Source organism: Amblyomma mixtum, chromosome 7 (assembly GCF_055824585.1).
Source record: "Amblyomma mixtum isolate Tamu chromosome 7, ASM5582458v1, whole genome shotgun sequence".
In the NCBI taxonomy this organism is placed as follows: domain Eukaryota; kingdom Metazoa; phylum Arthropoda; class Arachnida; order Ixodida; family Ixodidae; genus Amblyomma; species Amblyomma mixtum.
Window position 1 is genome coordinate 151,075,193 of NC_143018.1, and position 21,704 is coordinate 151,096,896.

Genomic DNA, 21,704 nt, shown 5'->3' on the forward strand with positions numbered 1-21,704 from the left:
TGATGGCGTCGAGGACGAGCTTAAGAATCGCCGCAACGCCGCCGATATTCCATGCATGCATGTGTGCTAAATTTGTTCACCTGTGCTGCAAACGTGGGCATAAAGGCTCGCTCAATCGCAGGCCAGTCGCTGCTCGATTTTCCAGCCTTGCGTGCGCGATTCGCAAGCTACGGAGCGAATCATTGAGCGAGCCGAGCTTTCGGCAACGACGGCGCCCGCGATCGCGCCGGGCGACGAACTGTGCGCTGCTCGCTGGCTGCCCTTGTCGTCGCTAAACCTAGCCGATTTCACATAGATGCTGTAGCTGAATGCACTTCGAAACTGGCCAGCACTTAGGTGCTACCCTCGGCACCGTTTTACTCTGAACCCCGCGTCATAGGGAAATAAATATATGCTCGGTTTCCGCGACCCCTTCAGGAGCGGAGCTATAGCAGAGGCCAGGCGAACTCCAGAGCAGCAGCAAAGCGGCTATGGGAGGAAATTTGTATGGCTGTTATCGCTTCTACCAACAACTCGACATTGGCTAATGATACTCTATCCCAGAGCTTTGGTCGTGAACAAACAATACCAGTGCATTTTTCTGACGCCGCCATCCAGGCTGGCAGGCCGGCCCCGAGAAGCTAGCGCGCCCTTACGATTGTATGGCCGTAAGGGCGGAGGAGTAAAACAAGCACTGAACTCCCTTGGGGTATGCAGGAGTGGAAATGCCATTTTACTCTTTTGTCAAGAGGAGTGAACAGGACCTTTCACTCTTTCTCGTTTGTAGAGAGAGTAGATTGAGACCTGCAGGAGTAGCGAGGCTCTTTTACTCTTAATGCAGGAGTAGCAGTTCTTAGAGTGTGGGTGCGGACGAAGCGGCGGTCTCCGGAACTTATGGCGCTGTAGTCGACCTTTTCTACATCGTCTTCTGTCAGTTGGACGCATGGAGGTTGGACGCCATGACCCGCTCGAAAGCCCGACTAGCTGGCGCGCATCGACTCCCGTCGCCGCCAGTCTGGACCCGCCAAATGCGTTTGACTTCTTGCGTCTGTGCCGCCAACATAGCCGCCATGGCCGACGCAGTCATTTTGCCCCGTAAGTGTCATTATCAAGAAAATTTGAGAGGATATCACCTAACCTGAGATCGAAATGCCTCTGTTTCCTTCCTGAAGTGGAAGGTGTCGAAGAAAGCCGCGCGCTAGTATTCGCAGTTGAGCGGCATCCGAAAGTACGGCGCTTCATGCATTCGAGGGTGTCGAAATTGACTCTTAACAGAAGGGTCAGGCTCTGAAAGACCTCCTCTGCCACTCGCACGTCGAGGTTAGGTGCGCCGCCGCTTGTTCGTTCTACAGCCGGGCCGTCGTTCGACGCAAACAATGGTGCACGCATCTAACGCATCCCACCATCGGATCGGTCGCTCCAAAATTTCGTCTTCACAGCAAACCGAGCAGACCGCCCTCCAAGCTTCCATGGCCTTCTAGAAGTGGTCGTCTATTCAGGCGACTGCTCGTAACTGAAGCCCCAGCGTTGCCTGCTGCGGCGAAGATAACCGCGTCGTCGCACGAGGAGTGTTTTGACGGAGCAGCCTCTGCCACACGAGACCAGAAACGTGCGCGGAAACGATAAAAGCTGCTGGGCCGAAGGTTGCCCTGATAACAGATAGCGTCGTACAATGGGTTGAGAACAACGCCCGACAAACACGTACGTGGCTGTCGTGTCAGATATGGGATGCTATAGGGTGAGGGAATTTGCACTGTCGTTCAAATGGAAGGTAACTATGAGCGCCGCCGTTTTTGCTCCTGACGCCTTGCTGGCTGCAGCAGATCATCCGACGAAACTGCGCTTTTGCTATGATGAGGCGCTGCCGAGAATGGTCCGAGAATGGCTTGGGAAAGTTTTTGCATAAGAACCTAGCTCTCGTAACTGCATCACGGAAAGAAATCGGACCAAGTAATTGGTTTTTTGAAAGATGACCAGGCCAAGCCATTGCGCGCGTGTTCCATTGGCGTCAAAGGCCATCCCTCATGAAAAGCTGTTCAAGTGCATTGGCAAAGCGACTGACGGCTACGACTTTTCAGAATGCTTCCGGCATTTTCTGTAGATAGCTTCTCAGAACTACCACTAACTTATCTTCAGACCACCTACGCAGAATGGGGTTTTATTCAAAACAAAAGGATTTGAATAGCAGTTTCTATCGCTCCACTGCTCAGCGACTTCTTCCTAGCAATGCTTGAAAGGGCATTCGAAGAAGGCCTCATGGTGCTAATTTGACAAATATTGGTTTGGTGTGGTTTCGTTTGGTTTATGGGGTTCAATGTCCCAAAGCGACTCAGGCTATGAGAGACGCCGCAGTGAAGGGCTCAGGAGATTTCGACCACCTGGTGTTCTTTACCGTGCCCTGACATCGCACAGTACACGGGCCTCTAGAATTTCGAATCCATCGAAATTCGACCGCCGCGGCCGGGATCGAACCCACGTCTTTCTGGTCAGCAGCCGAGCATCGTAACCACTGAGCAACCGCGGCGGCTTTGACAAATATTGATGCCATATTGATAGGGCTTGTCTGCGTCGTTTCCTTTCCATCCCCCATGTTCCCTGTGCGCTATTGTTAGATCATGACCGTTATCCAACTTGCTCAACTTTCGGCTTTGCTAACAAGCTTAGCACGGCTGGCGGAAAACTTTCCTGCTTATAATGTTCGCCATCCCGACGTGTGGTATCTAGCCAAATGCGTAACTTATGGACATCAAATCCTTAAATTTCTACTGCCCACACCTCCAAATCGCGTATTAAATGAATCTAACATTGACATATCTGGTAGATCATTAAAAGAATTGCGTTAAATGTTTTGTATAATGTTGCGATACAGTGACTTTTTCTTTTTTTCTTTTTTGCCTGGTACTTTCCTGCTTGAGCGTTTCTGCTTAATTCATGTGCGTGTTTCTGTCCAGGTGTATTGTACTTCCTTAGCCGCACGCTTCTAAGCTGCACCGTGTGCTAGTGGGTCAGGGCTCCTCAAGCTGTTTCACACAGCTTTTACCTGCCCTCCTAGAAACTTTTTTTGTTGCGGAATAAAATTTCAATTGATGATTTGATGTTTGCAAAAGTGTTCCGGTTTGTAGATGATTACCTTATTCTACTCGATTGCGACTCGGCTACTTTTGCTACTGAAGTGAATGATGTTGGTCCTGTTTTTTCTGACATTCTTGCCCAACCAGTATTAACATATGAGGTGCCTGTTAACGACCTGACCTTGCATTTTAATGCCGCCCATTGGTCCTTTGAGCCTAGAAGCAACAAGCCATTGCTTCCTTATAGGTCAGCCCGCTCGACACTTGTGAAACGAAGCACTGTGGCGTCATGCTTTAACAAAGCCATGAAAAAACCATGTACTCATAGGACAACCTATAATTTTTCTTGTAAGGTCGCAAGGATAGCAGATTCACATTCGTGCATCGGTAGCTGAAGGGATGTTAAGAAGCTGAAAGTTTGCAATGCAGCCAACCAATGCAACCAAGAAAGCAACGTGCCAGGTGCCCTGTGCCATAATTTCAACAGAATAGCGCGGTGGCTGCTGACCTGAAATACGCGGGTTACATTCCGGCTGCGGCGGTAGAATTTCGATGGGGCGAAATTTTGGAGGGCCGTGTGCGTGCTGGCTAGTTGGATGTGCAGCGGCAACACGGACAAGACAAGGAAAGTACGCACAACACAAGTGCTGTCAGTGCACGTTAAAGAAGCCCGGGTGGTCGAAATGATTCCGGAGCCTTGGCACGTTAAGCCGCCATAAACCAAAGTGTAAGGGATCGGCAGTGTACGTGGGGTCATTGGAACGCGGCTAGGGGCGCTCAAAGCGGAGCGTCTCCTTTCTTAGAACGCGACCGCTCGCGAACGCGCCGGGGACTACGGGTGTCCACCGTCCCGCGGTACCGATTCGCGCACGTGCTGGCACGAATGTATATTTGTGTTTGTTTTTGGTTGGTTTATTTAGTGGTAGAGAGGGTGGTTTTACCTTGTTGAAGCCGGAGGGCTGGCCATGCCCTTGAAGAACCAATCATGTTGAGAGCACGACATGATTGGAAGCTACGAAATGTGGGCCGGGCCTTTAGGGCTTTAAAACCGGGCCCCGGAGCTGGAAGCGGGGTTCTGTGCTAAGGTGAGATGCAACGCATCTTCGGCAACGCCGAGTAGGGGCCTCCCCTAGTATTAGCCAGATCCACCTTTTGGTTGTGTTGTATCTTTGTGCCGTTCAATTTGTCTCTAGTGCCTGAATTTGTATCTATTGTAAATATATGTACATAAACTTGAAGTATTTGCCTTTATCCCTGCATCTCGACTCTTCGAGAGACCGTCTCTGACGGGGCACCCCTGGTGCGAAGAAAGAAGCTTCAGTCTTCCAGTTGGAACAAACCGTCTCTGACGGGGCACCTCTGGTGCAAAGAAGAAGAACCTGTGATCTTTACTCAAAGTAAAAAAAAAATTACCGACGATTACGTTACTTCCTAATGCGAAATTTGAGCGCAGCAAATAAGCTGTCTCACCTTTTCGATAGATTGAGGCAAAGAAATCGAGCAACACATGTATGCGCTATCACAGAATTTTTTTTTTATTTTTCACACGTATTCGCAATTTCGGCTCGGGCGGTGCACATATACAGATCCGCCGCCACCGATCTGGCTCTCTGATTGCCACCGCACAGGGGTTGCATTGGAGGAGGAGCGAAGAAAGGAATTAAGTTCGAGCCGGCGCTTTGACAACCGGAGACTCGCAGGAAGAGGGGGGAGGGGGGCGGCGTGTTCACCCAGCGGCAAACGATGGGGGCAGAAGCGCGCGCAGCAAGCGGACAACACGATAAAGGGAGGAGGGAAGAGATAGCAGCGACTGACTGATGCCGCTGACGCCGATAGCGCTGGGGGGATGAAAGGGGGGCGAAGCTGGTTACGAGGCCGACGCCGACGACGACGCGAAACCCAGGAACGGACGCCAAAGAGCTGCACTCTAAAAAAAATAGGAGAGTTGTAGGGAGAGCAGTGTCCTCGGCCCCTGTAAGATTGAGTGGCTTGTGCGGACGCACAGATTGCCCTGAATGCAAGAAAACCCACCAGAAGAAGTATCTGTCTTGCAAGGATAATCTTGTGAACTCAATCCCTTTGTCCTGTGGTGGCTCATACATCGGCCGAACCGGCCGATGAATGGGCATGGTAACAATTTTAAGAATGCTGCCATCGGCACTCACTGCCGTGATTGCTCTCCACTGCCGTGGAGAAGAGCCTGGTTGTCGTCAATCACGAATATCAGTTAACTAGAGAAATAATCGAGGCATGAAGAATCATGAAGCTGTATGCGAAATGTGTCAGCACCCCGCGTGTTGGCATCTCGATGAAAGAGCATAAATACCTACTTTGTCATGATCGAAGTATTGACAAAATGCCACACTGATATGGATTGATCCTCTGTTTTGTAGCGAAAGCTACACTAGGCTAGGAGAAGCGCATTTCGCTTCTCCTAGCCTAGGGAGGTTAACCGGGCGATGCCCTGTTCTCCTAGGGAGGTTAACCGGGCGATGCCCTGTTCTCCTAGGGAGGTTAACCGGGCGATGCCCAGGTGGCTACCCTACACTTGGGGAGGGGAACAACCATAACCCGACCCTACCGATTACGTGACGCAGCTCCGCCATCTTCGCCGTCATCTCCGAGCGCCACATCTCTGACGCAAGTCTCGGCCATCTTCAAAAGTTCCATCCGAACTAGCGACTTGCACACACGTCTTTATTCGCCGAGACTCCGTCCGCAAGCCGCTTCAGCGCCCCTACGACGGCCCACTCCGCGTACTCGAAAAAACACCGAAGTTCTTCATCGTGGACATTCATGGGCACACTGACACCATTTCAACCGACCGCTTGAAGCCAGCTTTCACCATAACCTAAATTCTTTCCTTCAAAAGCGCGTTGTACTGGTATTTCCTCTCAACTATCATATTGGATGCTGTGTGCCAAAGTTAAAATTTGTTCCGCCTGCCCTGTGCCTATGCTGTGCTATTCTTGATGACATGGTGGAAGTGGTGTTTCTCTTTGCTAATTCAAGTCTATATTTACTCTCATTCCCGACCCCTGTGCCGTGCCCCCGGTCAGCGGCTGGTCAAGCGTGGACCTATCGCCGGTCAGCCACTCGGTCCAGCTTAAGATCTGGCACCAGGGTGGAGATGTTTGTCTCCCCTCTCCTGGAATTGATAGTGGGAGTCCATTGGCGGTGTGCCCACACTTCATGACAATGTGACGTGACTCGCAACCGACCCATGGGTGAATATCGCGAAAAAGAACTGTCAGCATTAGATCCCACGGCTTTGGGCTCAGTAGCCACGTGTGAGCGGGCGCACATTGCATGTTCGCGTTTCAGGGGCTCTCCTCGAAGGGCTCCGTTTCGTCACCCTTTCCGTTTAGTGTGGCGATGTCAGTGGTCAAAATGACAAAGCAGTCAATCCACTAAGATCAGTTTTTTTTGACAATTTTGGCAAGTGGCCCCGGCCCTCACAATTTTTGTTAACTACTGTAGAAAGGAGTTGTGGCTCAGCAGATCCTAGGTCGCTTTGCAACGTCCAGCAAATGTTCAGGCCAAGCGTTCGGGCGGCGAGCGAGCTTCACTCCTAAAGATCGTCGTCGTCTCTCAACCCACAGTTCACCACAGTGAGTGAGCGCGGCTGCTACACTAAAATTACCTCCCGGCGAAAAAGGAGGCATCCTGCCGAGTTAGGGAGTACACAGGGTAGGCAGATCTTAGTACGGCTTGAGACAGTCAACGTGCCCTGTTTCACGGCCACGACGGCGCGTATCTTGTGGCGGCAAAAGCGGTTCAATGATGTAGTTGACTGGAGAGGTCTGGCAGACGACACGGTACGGGCCGTGGTACTTTGAAGTGAGTTTCGTGAAGAGACCGGGACTGGTTGAGAGAACTCAAAGCCACACGAGAGAGTCTGGTGTATAGGACGGAAGCGGACTGGTAGGGGCGCGAAGGTGCTTCTGGGGATTTTGATCCTGCGTCGTTATAGAGAGGGCAAGCTGTCGGCATTGTTCAGCATAGGTCGCTGCTTGGGAAAGGGTAAGAGACTCGGATACATCAGGGCGATACGGAAGCACGGTATCCATGGTACAGGTAGGCTCGCGGCCGTAAAGAAGAAAAAAGGAAGAGAAGCCAGTTGTGCTCTGTATAGCAGTGTTGTAAGCATATATCACAAATGCGAGAATGCGGTCCCAATTTGAGTGGTAAGAGACAACATAGAGCTCAAAGTTCGATGGAAACGCTCAGTAATGCCATTCGTTTGAGGGTGGCTGGCCGTTGTAAAGCGGTGAACAATGCTGCATTGGCGAAGTAGCGCTTCGACTGTCTCGGAGAGGAAGACACGGCCGCGTTCGCTCAGAAGTTCCTTTGGAGAACCATGGCGGAGAACGAGATGATGCGCGATGAAAGACACTACGTCTTGCGCAGATGCGGATGGCAAGGATGAGGTTTCGACGTAGTGGGTGGGACTGCCACTACGATCCAGCGGTATCCAGCCGGAGTAATGGGAAGGGGCCCATAGAGGTCGATGCCAGCGCGGTCGAATGGGCGCGTGCGGCAAGACAAGGGCTGCATCCGAGCAATGCAATGGCGAGATGGGGTTTTGTGGCGTTGGCATTCCGGGCGGGAGCGAACGGACTGTCGGCTAAAACGGTACATCCTCCGCCAGTAGAAGCGGAGTCGAAGGCGCGTGTAGGTCTTCACCACATCGGCGTGAGCACACTCGGTGTCGGCGTGGAAAAAGGCGCATATGTCGTAACGGAGGTCATGCCAAGGAATGACAAAGAGCCATTCGCACCAGTCCGGAAGGTAGTTGCGGCGCTAAAGGAGGCCCTCCCGGATTGCTAAGTGGAGGGCTTGACGACGGAGAATGCGGCCGAGAGAGGTGTCCGGGAAGTCGAAGAGCGGACGGAAACGTTGTAATGCGACGAGCTGTGTATGTTGGTGTGGCGAAAGGCTGGCATCGATAGATCGGGAAAAAGCAGAAACGGTGTCCTGGGTTGGCGCAGCATGAGGCGACCCAATGGCATCTATTCGGAAGGGGCAGGTTCTTCAGAGACGGAGTATGGAAGAGCGTGATCGACTGATTCGACATGTCCGAGGCATTCGCCAACCGTTGATGGGCAAGAAAAATGGTTCGTGACGTAAATTGCGCTGCGGTCATCGCAGATAGTCAGAAGAGCAAACGGAAGGACGAAACAGTGGCGACGGACAGCAGCATCAGTCGGAGTAAGGAGAACAGTCGAATCAGGATCGCAGGCGCAAGAGAGGGGAACCAGGGCTGCAGAGAAAGCGGAGGTGTCGGTATCTGCAGCGACAAGCATTTTACCGGGTCGGAGAGAGGTGTCGCACGGCAGGGTGGCACCGAGCGGAGAAAGTTCAATGCTGGCACGGGCACAGTAGTTGATCGCATGAGGAAGGGTTAGAAAGTCATAGCCCAGAATGACATCGTGAAAACAGCGGGACAGCACGAAAGACTCGGCGATGTACACAACATCCCGGATAACAACGCGAGCTGTGCATGACGCCAGAGGTTGAATGCGGTGCGAGCTTGCATTGCGGAGGCAAAAGTTCGAAACAGCCGTCGTCACTTTACGGAGTCTTCGGCAAAGGGCGAGAACAGCGACGCCGTCAACAAGCACTTCGACAACATTGGCGGGTGAAGACAGAGCACTTGGACAGTTCGATAGAATCGCAGTTCTTGCCTCCGGAACTGCGGCTGTTAGTTTTCCTCCGGGCGGGAAGGTGAGCGCCGGCGCATGGGAGACATAGATCGACGACGGGGGGAAGGCGACCGGCGTGAAGAATGTGAAGAGCAGTCAAGAGGGAGGAGTCCGCAGGGTTGCCGGAGGAAACAGGTAGCGAAGGAGGCGCAGGGTCGTAGCGGGGTGGGTCTGCCCCGTCCAGGAAACTCGGAGCATGTTGGCGACAAAGCCGTGCAACGTGGCCCGGCAATCCACAGGCGTAACATATATGGGGTGGTTGTCGTGGGTGCGCCTTGGCTTCATGACGGCGCGGCGGGCGAGGCGGCAGACGACGAATAGGTACCTGCAGAGGTGGCAGCTGCGCTATAGAAGGGTGGGAAACAGGCGTCGTGGCGTCGTGGTCTGGCGTCAACCTCAGCGTATGTGAGAGGGGCAGTCACAGGCGGAAGACGAGGGCTGGAGGGCAAAACGTCGGCGACCTGCTCTTGGATGGTGCGTCGAAGTGGATCAAGGGTGGCGCAGGGTCGCTAGGCACAGACAGGAGGGACTGTTGGCGGGCCTCCTCTTCTGGTATAAAGGCATTGATCTAGGGAAGCAGTGAGACCGGGTCAGAAACCAGACTGCAGACCACCGGCGCAGAAAGTGACTCATCGAGCACGCCGGAACGGCGAGTAGAAGTCCTCTGCTTCCTGAGGACGTCATAGATTTGGCAAAGCTGGATGACATCCACCACTGTTTGTGGAGTCCTCGCTTGCAACATCTGGAACGCGTCGTCGGAGATGCCGTTCAAGATGTTATTAATTTTATCGGCCTCGGGCATGGATGGGTTGATGCGCTTGCACAGGTCGAGAACATCTATATAACTCGTGAAGGTTTCAATGGCAGGCTGAGCGCGAGCGCGGAGGCGTTGTTCGGCGCGCAGCTTGCGCACAGCTGGGCGGCCGAATACCTCCGAGAAAGTGGTCTTGAAGGACGACCAGGTAGGCAAGTCGGCCTCATGATTTCGGAACCACAAGTTTGCTACGTCGGTAAGATAGAGCAGGACGTTACCGAGATTGATGGCATCATCCCACTTGCCGTGGGTTCTATTAAGGTGGCAGCTTGGGCTTGTTGGTAACACATGTCAACAAAAATAGCGCAGGGACAGAACAAGGACAAGAAAGGACACACACGAGCGCTCGTGTGTGTGTGCTTTCTTGTCCTTGTTCTGTTCCTGCGCTATTTTTGTTGACTTGTTGTGGGTGCTGACGAGCTCGTAAGACGACATCCAGTCTTCGACATCGTGGTCGTCTGCTCCGCTGAAGATTCTGGGATCGCGCTGCCGGAGCCCGCCAGAACAGAGGATGGTAGGCGAAGGGATGGAGCTGTCTGGCTGACGACTTCGGACAGAACGGACGGCGAAGGTAAGGTGCGGAGGAGGAGGGTGAGAGGGGGAGCCTCCGCCAAATGCTGGAGGGGGTTGTGGCTGAGCAGAAGCAAAGGTTCAGGCCAAGCGTTCGGGCTGCGAGGGAGCTTCACGCCCAAAGGTCGTCTTTCACCCCCTCAGTTCACCACAGCGAGCGAGCGCGGCTGCTACACTACACTACTGTTTTTGTTCTTTCGTTTTTGTTTTTCGTTTTCAGCCAAGGAGCCCCGACTGGCAAAGGCTACAGGATGCATTACAGTACAGTAGTTTTCAGTTGGAAAAGCTACCAGGCCGCGGCGGTGGCTCAGTGGTTATGGTGCTCGGCTGCTGACCCGAAAGACGCGGGTGCGATCCCGGCCGCGGTGGTTAAATTTCAATGGAGGCGGAATTCTAGAGGCCCGTGTACTGTGCGATGTCATGCAAGTTAAAGAACCCCATCTAAAGCGGGATATTTTAAATGTTATGCCTCATAAGCATGATTTTTACTGCTGTGCGGCAATGAAATGAAAACACGCTATAGCTGCAAGCGCGTGCCAACACGACGGAGCGCGGTCAACGCTGTTTTCAGAATCGGCCGCGAGAGGGATTTCAGTGACGCCCCTACGGGCAGAGCGCATGGCGCACACTTTTCAAGTTTCAAGTTTCAAGTTTCAAGTAATACAAATACAATAAAATCAGTACAGAAGGAGGTCCCATAGTACACGACTGTCGGGGGGACCTCCTAGAACAAATCAAGTGGGGTAAAATTGCAAAGAATGGTAGGCAGTGTATGAATTAGCATAAATAAACAATCTACAAAAAATTTACAATGTTATGTGTGAAAAACGGAACAAAAAGTATATACAGCAACAACTCTGAAACACAATGCAAAGAAAATGAGACTCTAAACAAGGATTACCATGGTTTAGGCATGTGAACTACACAGGAAAATAATTAAGTACTCTTTAATGCGGTGATGAAATGAGTGAACAGTAAACGACGCTTTAATTTCACATGGCAAAGTATTCCAACAGGATATGCCGGCAAATATTGTGGTAAATTTTCCATAATTAGTCCCCACTTTAGGTAGAAGAAGATTATTACCCTGTTGGAACCTATTAGAATTAGTATTTATAAGCTGATCAGGAAAGCCATCAATATGAGCATGATGATTAATTACCTTATAGATAATGATGAATAATTTCACAGCGAATAACTGTTGAAGTGGAAGTATGCGCAACCTATGATAAAGTGGTAAAGAGCGTGTTAGGGATGAACTGAATGACATGAGCCTGATGGCCTGATTCTGAAGGCGCTGAAGTCTTTCAATGTGAGTGAAATATGTATTTCCCCAGCAGGACAAACAGTAGCTAAGGTGACTGTGGATATATGCATAATATAATGAACTTAAGATGTGCGGTTGAAAGTATCCACGTGTTTTGATTATGATATGAATGCCGAAGGAAACCTTATACATGAGTGATTGAACATGGAGATGAAACTTCAAGTGCTTATCTAAAGTGACCCCAAGGAATCTGAAAGATTCGGAAATATGCAGTGCATGGTTATCAAGTGTTAGTGATGGTGGAATATTTATGATTCTGAGAGGAGAGTGAAATAGCATGAAAGTTGTTTTTTTGGGGTTCATTTGCAGCATGTTATTTTTGCACCACTGGCTGATATTATTTAGGTCTATGTTAAGTTTATGCTGAAGTGTGGTGGTGGATTTGTCTGAAGTGTAAATGGTTGTATCGTCCGCATATAATACGCATTTTGTGTGGTTTAATGCGATAGGTAGATCATTAATGAATAGTAAGAACAGTAACGGTCCCAGTATTGATCCCTGCGGAACACCTTGGTTTATAGTCTGAGAGGTAGAAAAAGTGTCGTTTATAGCAATAACTTGTGATCGATTACTTAAGTAACTGCATATGAACTGAAGAGGTGGACCGGAAATACCAAAAGATTCTAGCTTACGAACAAGTATGCGGTGGTTAATTGAGTCAAAAGCTTTTGTTAGATCGATGAAGATTGCTCCTACAATTGAGCCATTATCAATGGCTTGTTTGGCATTTTCAATGAAATTTATCGGTGCTAGTTCGGTAGAATAACCCTGTCTGAAGCCAAACTGTTGAGGAGATAAAAGTTTAAATGTAGTAAGGTAGTTCATTATACGCGTGCAAAAAAGCTTCTCAATTACTTTGCTGAAAAAAGGGAGAATGCAAATGGGACGGTAATTATTGATGTAGTTACGATCACCTGCCTTAAAAATTGGGATAATTTTACCAGTCTTCAGACAATCTGGAAACACACCTGCCTTGAACATTTTGTTAATTATTATGGTGAGAACTGGGGATATGTCTTCTGAAATGAGCTTAACTTTAGAAGGATGAATCGAATCTTATCCTGCACCGGTTGTTTTGAGAGATTTAATGACTTGATGGACTTCTTCTGTTGACGTAGGACGTAAGTAAAAAGAGCGGGAGCAACGTGGCAAGGAAGGTAAAGTGGTTACGTCCTTTAAAGCCTGGGAAAAGTTAAAGGGCTGGCTAAAGGCACTGGCAATGTCACTAGGGTTATTATATGTTGCATTTTCACATCATATCTTTGTGAGACACGTTTCACGACTATCACTGTTAAGAAATTGCTTAATAAGTTGCCAATTGCGTCGAGTGTCGTTGCCATTTTTTAGAATGCGATCTTGATAATAATTACGCTTAGCAAGTTTCAGTACCGCCGAAAGTGTATTGGAATATTTTTTAAACCGAGATCTCAAAGCATTGTTAAAGGCTGGGTTTTAAGCTTTTTGCGCAAATTATTATTTTTTATTGATAGAACAGATCAATGAGTTAGTAATCCAAGGATTTCTCGGTGTTAGAAACCACCGCACAGCAGTAATATATGTGGTGCATTCTTCAATGCATGTGGCAATTTTTTTGAGAATTGTTCGAACGCTTTACTTGGGCATTCCTCCTCCAACTCAGAATTCCAATCGATCCGGCGAATAAGTTTGACAAATTGTTCGTAGTTAAATGATGCTTTGTTATAGCTATTCACGGGTTTTTTTGTTTTTTGAACCTAGACATACAAAAAATGGGATTATGATCAGTAATTGAGTAGTCAATTACTCCTGCTGTGTAATCAACATCCGTATTGGTCAGTATGTGATCAATTAATGTATTCGAGCCAGCTAGGTCAGATCGAGTAGGAGAAAGAATTAGAGAAAAAATGCCAAAGTTCAGCATACATTGTACATATTCAGAACAGCATGAGCTGCTAGGGTTGAGAATATTGATATTTATGTCGCCACACACTATTATGTTCTTGTTTTCATGTGCCAAGGTATTAAAGATTATTTGCAACTGCGAACAAAACTCGATATAAGAAGACGACGGTGAACGGTAAACGCAGGCAACTCTAGTATTGCTTGTTGCTGGCCTAGTTGGTGCATTATTCTTCGTACAAAAGCTAGCGCAAAACACGACACACACAAGAAAGGTAGACAGGACAACGCGCTTTGATGAAACACTTAGAAAAGGGCCCACAGTATTGGAAAGATACTCAAGTAACACTTGTTGCTGGGCTAGTTGGTGCATTATTCTTCGTACAAAAGCTAGCGCAAAACACGACACACACAAGAAAGGTAGACAGGACAACGCGCTTTGATGAAACACTTAGAAAAGGGCCCACAGTATTGGAAAGATACTCAAGTAACACTTGTTGCTGGGCTAGTTGGTGCATTATTCTTCGTACAAAAGCTAGCGCAAAACACGACACACACAAGAAAGGTAGACAGGACAACGCGCAAGTATTGCGGTTATTCAATACCAGCACAGAGCGCTCAAATTCTAGCCAAATGGATTCGCAGTGAAGTGCTTTAAATGAAATATCGTGGCGACGAGCATAGATCAGGTCACATCTGATAAACATGGCAGAACCACCACCACGACAACTGTCACGATTGCAGTATTCTGAGACATAGTTTGTCAGCCCGTATAAGTTTCCATCATTTTGCGATAACCATGTTTCAGACAGACAGATGAAGGAAAAGGAGTGGTCTAATAAAGTAAGTAATGTTACAAGGTCATCATAATGTTTGCGTATGCTCCGGATGTTAAGATGCAGTAATGATAGTGAAATCTGTTTGTCTTGGAATATAGATTTTGCTTGATGGTAAGAATAAACGCTCATGCGAATGTGATAGATGACAGAACAGCTGTAAGCGCCTACGTGAAGATGGCAAGGTCTGCAACACACGATATGCGATAGACCTTGCTATAATCAGCTTTCCTGGCTTTGATTGTGCAGTTATCGGTCCACAGGTACTTCCACTGCTTTTCCTTTTTGAGCTCGCGTGCACGCCCAGAAAGTCGCTTTCGTTCTGGTGTCAGATGGTCATTCACATACAGTGGCCCTTCCGAGCTTTGTGGGAACCCGATATCTGCTGTGGACAACCTAGCCTTCCTTGCTTTAGCACAGAACTCAATTTTCTTGTCTCTTGATAGGAACCGCGCGATAATATTGGTGTCTGTTTTGGCAGGAACGCGATGTGCAGTGTCGAGGTCACAGGGGTTGACGGGACAGCCAATTTTGTCACCAATGGCTTGAACAATCGATACGCAGCTTTCACCTTGCGTTGCTGGGACACCTTTTACCTCGATGTTATTTAGGCGTGAGTATTGCTCAAGATCAGACAAGCGTCGTGTAAGTTGTTCGTTTTTTTCTTTCAGTGCTTCGTTTTCTTCGGTGGGGGATTCGTTGTTTTTTTCACTGTTTCGTACTGATCAGTGAACGTGGCTAGGGTTTCTTTCATCGCAGCCATTTCATCCCGAAGCGACTGAATTTCTTTTGCAAGCTCGGCAGCACAAGACGGCATGGTTCAATCCCTCCTAAAGTCAGTTTAGGCAGCAGTGGAAGCAGCAGAAGATTAGGTCAATGCTTTAACAATGCGAACGAAATAATGATACACCAACCTGAATGAAGCAGTTGACAGGAATTAGTGTCTGTAAGGTCCGCTTTCCGCAACCACTGCTGGCAAAATGACGGGAAGCGATGCGTGATGCGTCCACTTATAGTAGGCTTGGCCGGTAGGTGTCAGGCGCAGCAGGCTGGTAGCTGTGCACGAGCGGTGGTTGCCGATGGATCAGATCGGATGCAGATTCCGTCCAACGTCCAAGTCGCCGATTTCCTGAATGAATCAGTTGACAGGAATTAGTGTCTGTAAGGTCCGCTTTCCGCAACCACTGCTGCCAAAATGACGCTTGAGGGATCTTGGTAAACTGTTATTCATGATCTGAGAAAGCCTGCCATATACATTCCACCTCACACTTATTCTTCTGGTTATTTCTCTCTCAACATCCAGATAAGTGGCCACTACCTGCCCTATGTGGACGTATCCCCTTACCACTGCCAGCACCTCGCTACCAATTGTGAACTGCTATTCTCTTGCGAGACTGTTGAACATTCCTAACGTTTTCTGCATGATAAATTTAAGACCTACCGTTCTGCTCTGCCTGTCTTACTATTTGATCATGCTTTGCAGCTCATCTCCTGAGGGACTTATCAAGGTAATGTCATCAGCGAATCGCGGATTACTTTGGTATTCTCCGTTAACTCATATCCCCAACTGTTCCCAATCCAGGCCTCAGGACACCTCCTGTAAACAGGCGGTGAATAGCATTGGCGAGATGCCTGACACCCCTCCTTATTAGAATTTTATTGCTGAATCACTAAGCTAGCTGTGCAGTTATTATAGATATTTACAGTATTTTCTCATAAGATTCTTCTACACTGATCCCGCAGTGCCTGCATGACTGCTGAGGTTTCAACTGAGTCAAATGCTTTCTCGTAATCAATGAAGCCGTAATCAATAGGGTTGGTTATATTCTGCGCATTTCTCTATCAGCTACCAGGTTGATAGAGTGAATATGGTATACTGCCCAGTCTCCTTTACGATAACCTGCCTGGCCATTTGGTTGATTGAAGTCTAAGGTTGTTTGGTTTGGTTTATTGGGGTTTCACGTCCCAAAGCGACTCAGGCTATGGGGGACGACGTAGTGAAGGGCTCCGGAAATTTCGACCACCTGGGCTTCCTTAACATGCACTGACATCGCACAGTACACGGGCCTCTAGAATTTCGCTTCCATCGAAATTCAGCCGCCGCGGCCAGGATCGAACACGCGTCTTTTGGGCCAGCAGCCGAGCGCCATAGCTACTGAGCCACCGCGGCGGGGCCAAGTCTAAGGTTGCCCTGATTCTATTCGTGATTACTTCAGTAAATACATTGTAGGCGGTACACAATACGCTGATCACTGCGATTTTTTAAGTCCTTGACGTCTCCTTTCTGGTGAATTAAGATGATGTTAACATTATATTAGCTGACTAGAACTAGGGCAGCTGTGCAGTCGTTATAGACGTTGTTACGTGGCGGCCTGCTGAAGAATGCGAAGAGATGACTGATGGCAACGAGATTATTTAATAGCCTAGCGCGGGTGCTTAGTGCCGCGCCACTATCGTCTTCGTCACACTACCCGGGGCCACCGAGATATCGTCCCGATCTTTGACTAAGACGCGCGAAATTGACTTGAGAGGAAGGTTGAACAGTAAGGAGGAAGTGGTGAAGTGCTGGACACCACGAATGAGTCCCAGTCCACGACCCCGGGACGCGATGAACGGCCGGGGCAGGGGAACGGTGTTTTCACGTGTGCGCAGCGTCTCGGGTCGGCAGGGTTCTGGTCGTGGCAGCGTCATGACTTCATCATGTCTTCTCGTCGAGGCGGTGTTGAGTGGGGAGGTCGGTTTACGTCAAAAGGCGCGGGTACAGCCGGGCGAGGCAGCCCAAGAACTCGCGGCCGACGATCATGGCTGACGCAGGACGTTGGAGCTCCAGGACCAGGATCCCAATGATTCCCGGGCTCCTCACACCAAATGTTACGTCGCGGCCAGCCGAAAAATGAGGCGCGATGAACGATGGGCAAGCGATCATTTGATGATGATGATGATGATGATGTCCTCAGGCTGAATGGCACATACTCATGGCGGGGGATTGGCCAGGGTGCATAGCGGATAAAAACGCACTCATGTACAGGGAATGGAGTATATTTAAATTTAAAATTTTGGGACGCAGAGCTAGAATATGTACAAAACAAAAAATACGGAGAAAGAAAAGTTGTGAATTCCCATTCTAGCCGAGGAATCTACCAGATCAACGATCATCGATCAGCGATCATTTAATGGCCGCTGCACCTGTCCGACCACTGCATCCCGCGCCACTGCCAGCTTCGTCGTCTTCGTCACAATAACTTCTAGTATTTTTATATAGGACGCTTGAACACATTGATTCCGCAATGCCTCTATGACTGCTAAGGTTTCCACTTAGACAACTGGTTTCTCATAATCAATGAAGGCTATATAGGATTTGGTTATATTCTGCGTATTTCTCTATCACCTGAATGATAGTGCTAATATTGTCACGTTGTAGTCACGGCAGTCCAGCGGTCAGGAAGACGCCAACAAGACCTGCACGCAAACGAAGCTCTTTATTTGGGCTCACTAGCGCCCGCAAAAGAACGGAATCATTCGGCGGCGGCGTAAGCAACAAACGTGCTCGTCAGTCGTCGAACTACGAATGCCCGCCGCTCGCGGCATCGCTCGATTTAAACCCGGCAAGGAAACTTCGAGATAACAGGTCGAGATCATCCGCAGTAATCTGCAAAACGTAGATGCAGCCGCTCATGGCTGTGACCAATCAATATTAGTCCGGTCGCTTCTCGCGTCCCGAACAAAAATGATAACACCCCTTTCCTGCGGCCTTGAGCACGAACGAACGGACCCTACAATAATACGTGGCATTACCCCCCTCCCAAAGAAGCGTCGCCTCGATGCTCCAAAAAATGAAAATAAACACGGAGAATGCACACTTCGAGTCCTTTAGCGTTTATAATATGGTTTATGGCGTACGACATGTACGACCTCCGAGCGCGTGCGTCGCCGCTGAGATGCTGTCGTGCCGACGAAAATTACTTCATAGTCGAGGTCACCGATGCGACGGAGAACCCTCTGCGGGCCAAAGTACCGTCGCAGCAACTTTTCACTCAATCCACGGCGGCGAAATGGCCTCCATATCCAAACACGATCAGCCGGCTTGTAATGCGTGTCTCGTCGGCGCAGGTTGTAGCGTCGGGCGTCGATGTGCTGCTGGTCTTAAATGCGAAGCCGCGCAAGTCTTCGGGCTTTCTGGGCGCGATGAAGGTAGGCGGTGACTTCGAGGTGGTCTTCGTCTGAAACGCGCAGAAGCATTGTGTCGAGTGTTGTCGTGGGCTTCCTGCCGTATAGAAGCTGGAATGGGGTAGACCTGGTTGTCTCCTGGACGGCAGTGTTATAGGCGAAGATCACGTAGGGCAGAATGGCGCCCCACGTCTTGTGTTCGGCGTCGATGTACATGGAGCGCATGCCTGCGATGGTTTTGTTCAGACGCTCTGTGAGTCCGTTGGTTTGCGAATGATATGGAGTTGTCCTCCGTTGGCTTGTTTGACTGTAGTTTAAAACTTGCGTCAGCTCCGCTGTAAACGCTCTTCCTCTGTCTGTGATGAGCTCTTCGGGGGCACCGTCTCGCAGGAGATTTTATTTTATTTATTTATTTATTTATTTATTCATTTATTTATTTATTGATACTGCAGGCCAATAAACTGGCCCTAGCAGGAGGGGAAGTACAGTAAAGAGTGTGACAATGCAAAAAACAAAAAAACACTAACGAGAAATAATGCTGGGTGTAGCAGTGTTACTCAATCAATACATTCTGACACCAGCACAATAACTAACAAAACATGAAGAGCGGCACATGTGAAATAACAAACAGCGGGCAATTTTCACGCAAAACAACAGAACTGATTTTTTTGGGGGGGAAAAAAAGGCATCACAGAGTGAAGAAGTTAGGAAAACATAGCAGATTGCGAACACTGCTTCTGTTTCAGTTAGTTTATAGAAGAAAGATGTTTTTCGAGCTCTTCTGCAAAGTTTTGTGACTGCAATACCTCGACAGGTATAGAATTCCATTTTTACATACATACATACATATATATTTTGTCATATTTACACATGGAAGTATGTGTGCCCGCGGAAGCGCAAGACAGGGCGCTTGTGGGCGGGCCACGGCAATCAAACAAAGTGCAGACTCAGTACAGACAAAATTACATGGTTTGCAATATAAAAGAGAGAAAAAAAAGAAAAAAAAAACATATATTGATAGGAACAACAATCACACTTGTACACACTGAAAAAGTAGGTTAAATACATAGATTATGAGGATGCAACAACAACAACAACAAAAAAAAGCAACCGTGCTTCGTAACACATATCAACAAGACCTTCAAAGTGTTTCGAGCCATTATGTCAGTGTACCGTTTTAAAGGTTCTAGACGTAACTAGCCAGGATTTTACTTGTGATTTGACCTCTTTGATAGTCTGCAATGATAGTATTTTTGTTGGAAGCTGGTTAAAAAGGAATGGGATGTAGAACATTCGGCACCTTTTTCCATAGTGTGTATATATCTTGGGAAGCTTAAACGACTCTACTTTTCTTAGTATTTTAGGTTTGTTCACAGGAAGCTTAAAGTTATTAGAAAAGTAGTTTCTACTAATTACTACATGTGTAAATAAATCTTGAATGAAGTACACATCAGCTGCAATCATTCTTTCAGCACTATCTAAGGTCTCCTTAGACGTGCCATACAAAATGTTTGCGGAAATTCTGTGTAGTAATCTATCGATTTGGCTCCTTCTAGACAACGCACATGAGCCATAAACAGTGACACCATACCTTAATATAGACTCTCCTATAGCCTTAAACACAAGCTGACGCAACCTAACAGAAGTATTGAATTTCATTCTGTAAAGATACATAGAAGTTACACGGAGTCGTTTGATGAGATGCTCAACATGAAAAGACCAAGACATGTTGGCGTCGAGATGAATACCTAGATATTTGACTCTTTCAGACAAGGGCAGTGAAACACATTGACATCTAGGGCAGAAAGTACCGTGCACAATAACAGATTCCTTTAATGTGACCTTTTTGTGCGGATTTCGAAAACAAACCAGAGCCGTTTTCTGCTTGTTAATGTAAATCTGGTTACCTGAAAACCAATCACACACTTTTTTAACATCCGCTTGTAGCAGCTCTGCAGCCCTGTTGTACGACTCATTCGGAACAAGGAGCGCTGTGTCATCAGCGTACTGGTAAAGTACCGAATTCAGTCTAAGATATGCCAAGTCATTTACATAAATATTGAAAAGGAAAGGTCCTAAAACGGAGCCTTGTGGCACGCCATATAGAAGAGGTTTGAAGTCGCTGAAATTATCTTTGACTCGCACAACCTGAACACGATTTGAAAGGTAGTTTGAGAAAAATATGAGGTAAGGTCCGCGAAATCCAATGTTCTCTAATTTCTGCAACAGAATGCCGTGGTCCACTGTGTCGAAAGCTTTGGTTAAGTCTAAGAACAATCCAAGGACAATCTCATTTCTATCTATATGCATGCATGTTAATATTGTGTATAGTACGCGGGAAGAAACTATTCATATGGGATTTTGTTTTAGAAAATATTGGCGTAAGTGAAAGGTTATGTCTGTGTCTTGTCTGGCGTGAACTTATAGATTTAACGCAATGAGCCCGCTGAAGTGCGCCTTTTCCATTTATAATGTTATGTAAAAATTGGAGACGACTTACCTTACGCCTGTTTTCCAGCGTACTGATTTTATTTGCAAGCATTATTAAAGTCGGGAAATCCTCTCTTTTATATTTACTAAAGATGAATCTGATAGCCTTCCTTTGAACACGCTCTAAATTCATTATATTCTTTTTAGTATGAGGATCCCATACAACTCATCCCATGTGGCAAAGCGTACACCGGCCAGACAAGGCGCTGTATAAACGATCGACTCCGGGAGCATGCAACAGATATCTACGAGGGTAATCCCAAAAGTAAGGTCTCCAAAGGGCTGCGGCGGCAGGGAAACTATTTGCGTGGCTGCTAGCCATACTCCTGTGTTCATTGTTCCCCGTCTTCCAAACAAGCCATGACTCAGCACGAAAGGGATTGTCAGTCTTGGCAAGGCAGCCATTTGAAATGGAGCTCCCGTTGGTCGCTACCGCCGTCTGCGAAGTTCGCGCAGTTATTCGGTTTTTTAACGCAAAAGGCATTACAGCAATTGAAATTCATCGCCAGCTGACGGAAGTAGTATCGCGAGTCGTGCATGGATGTTAAAAACGTCCGCAAGTGCTGTAGGGAGTTCGCAGCCGGTCGTACTGAAATTCACTAGGAAGAAAGAAGCGAGAGACCGTCAATTTCTGATGAGACAGTCGCGAAGGTCGAAGAAATGATGCGGCAAGATCGGAAGGTATCACTCGACGAACTCTGCATTTTAGTTCCCGGCGTTTCTTGAAGCACTATTCATAGGATTTCGACAGCAAAGTTGAAATACCGTACTATTGTGATACATTCCAGCGGCTAAAAAGACACGGACGAAGGTAGACGAGACAGGACGAACGCCGGACTTCAACTGAGGTTTATTTCACAAACGGCG

General features: G+C 48.1%; 1 protein-coding gene across 13 annotated transcripts in view; it reads right to left on the reverse strand.

Moving 5' to 3' along the window:
* LOC149337857 (uncharacterized) overlaps window positions 1–21,704 on the reverse strand; it is a 111,588-nt gene that overhangs the window by 69,783 nt on the left and 20,101 nt on the right. For 10 of the 13 annotated variants that reach the window (XM_089553566.1, XM_089553573.1, XM_089553569.1 and 7 more), the window contains one exon: window positions 15,095–15,309. The exons of the other annotated variants lie outside the window; for them this stretch is intronic. The gene's annotated coding sequence lies outside the window, so the exon portion shown is untranslated. The remainder of the gene's footprint in view (window positions 1–15,094; window positions 15,310–21,704) is intronic. 13 annotated transcript variants of the gene reach the window in all.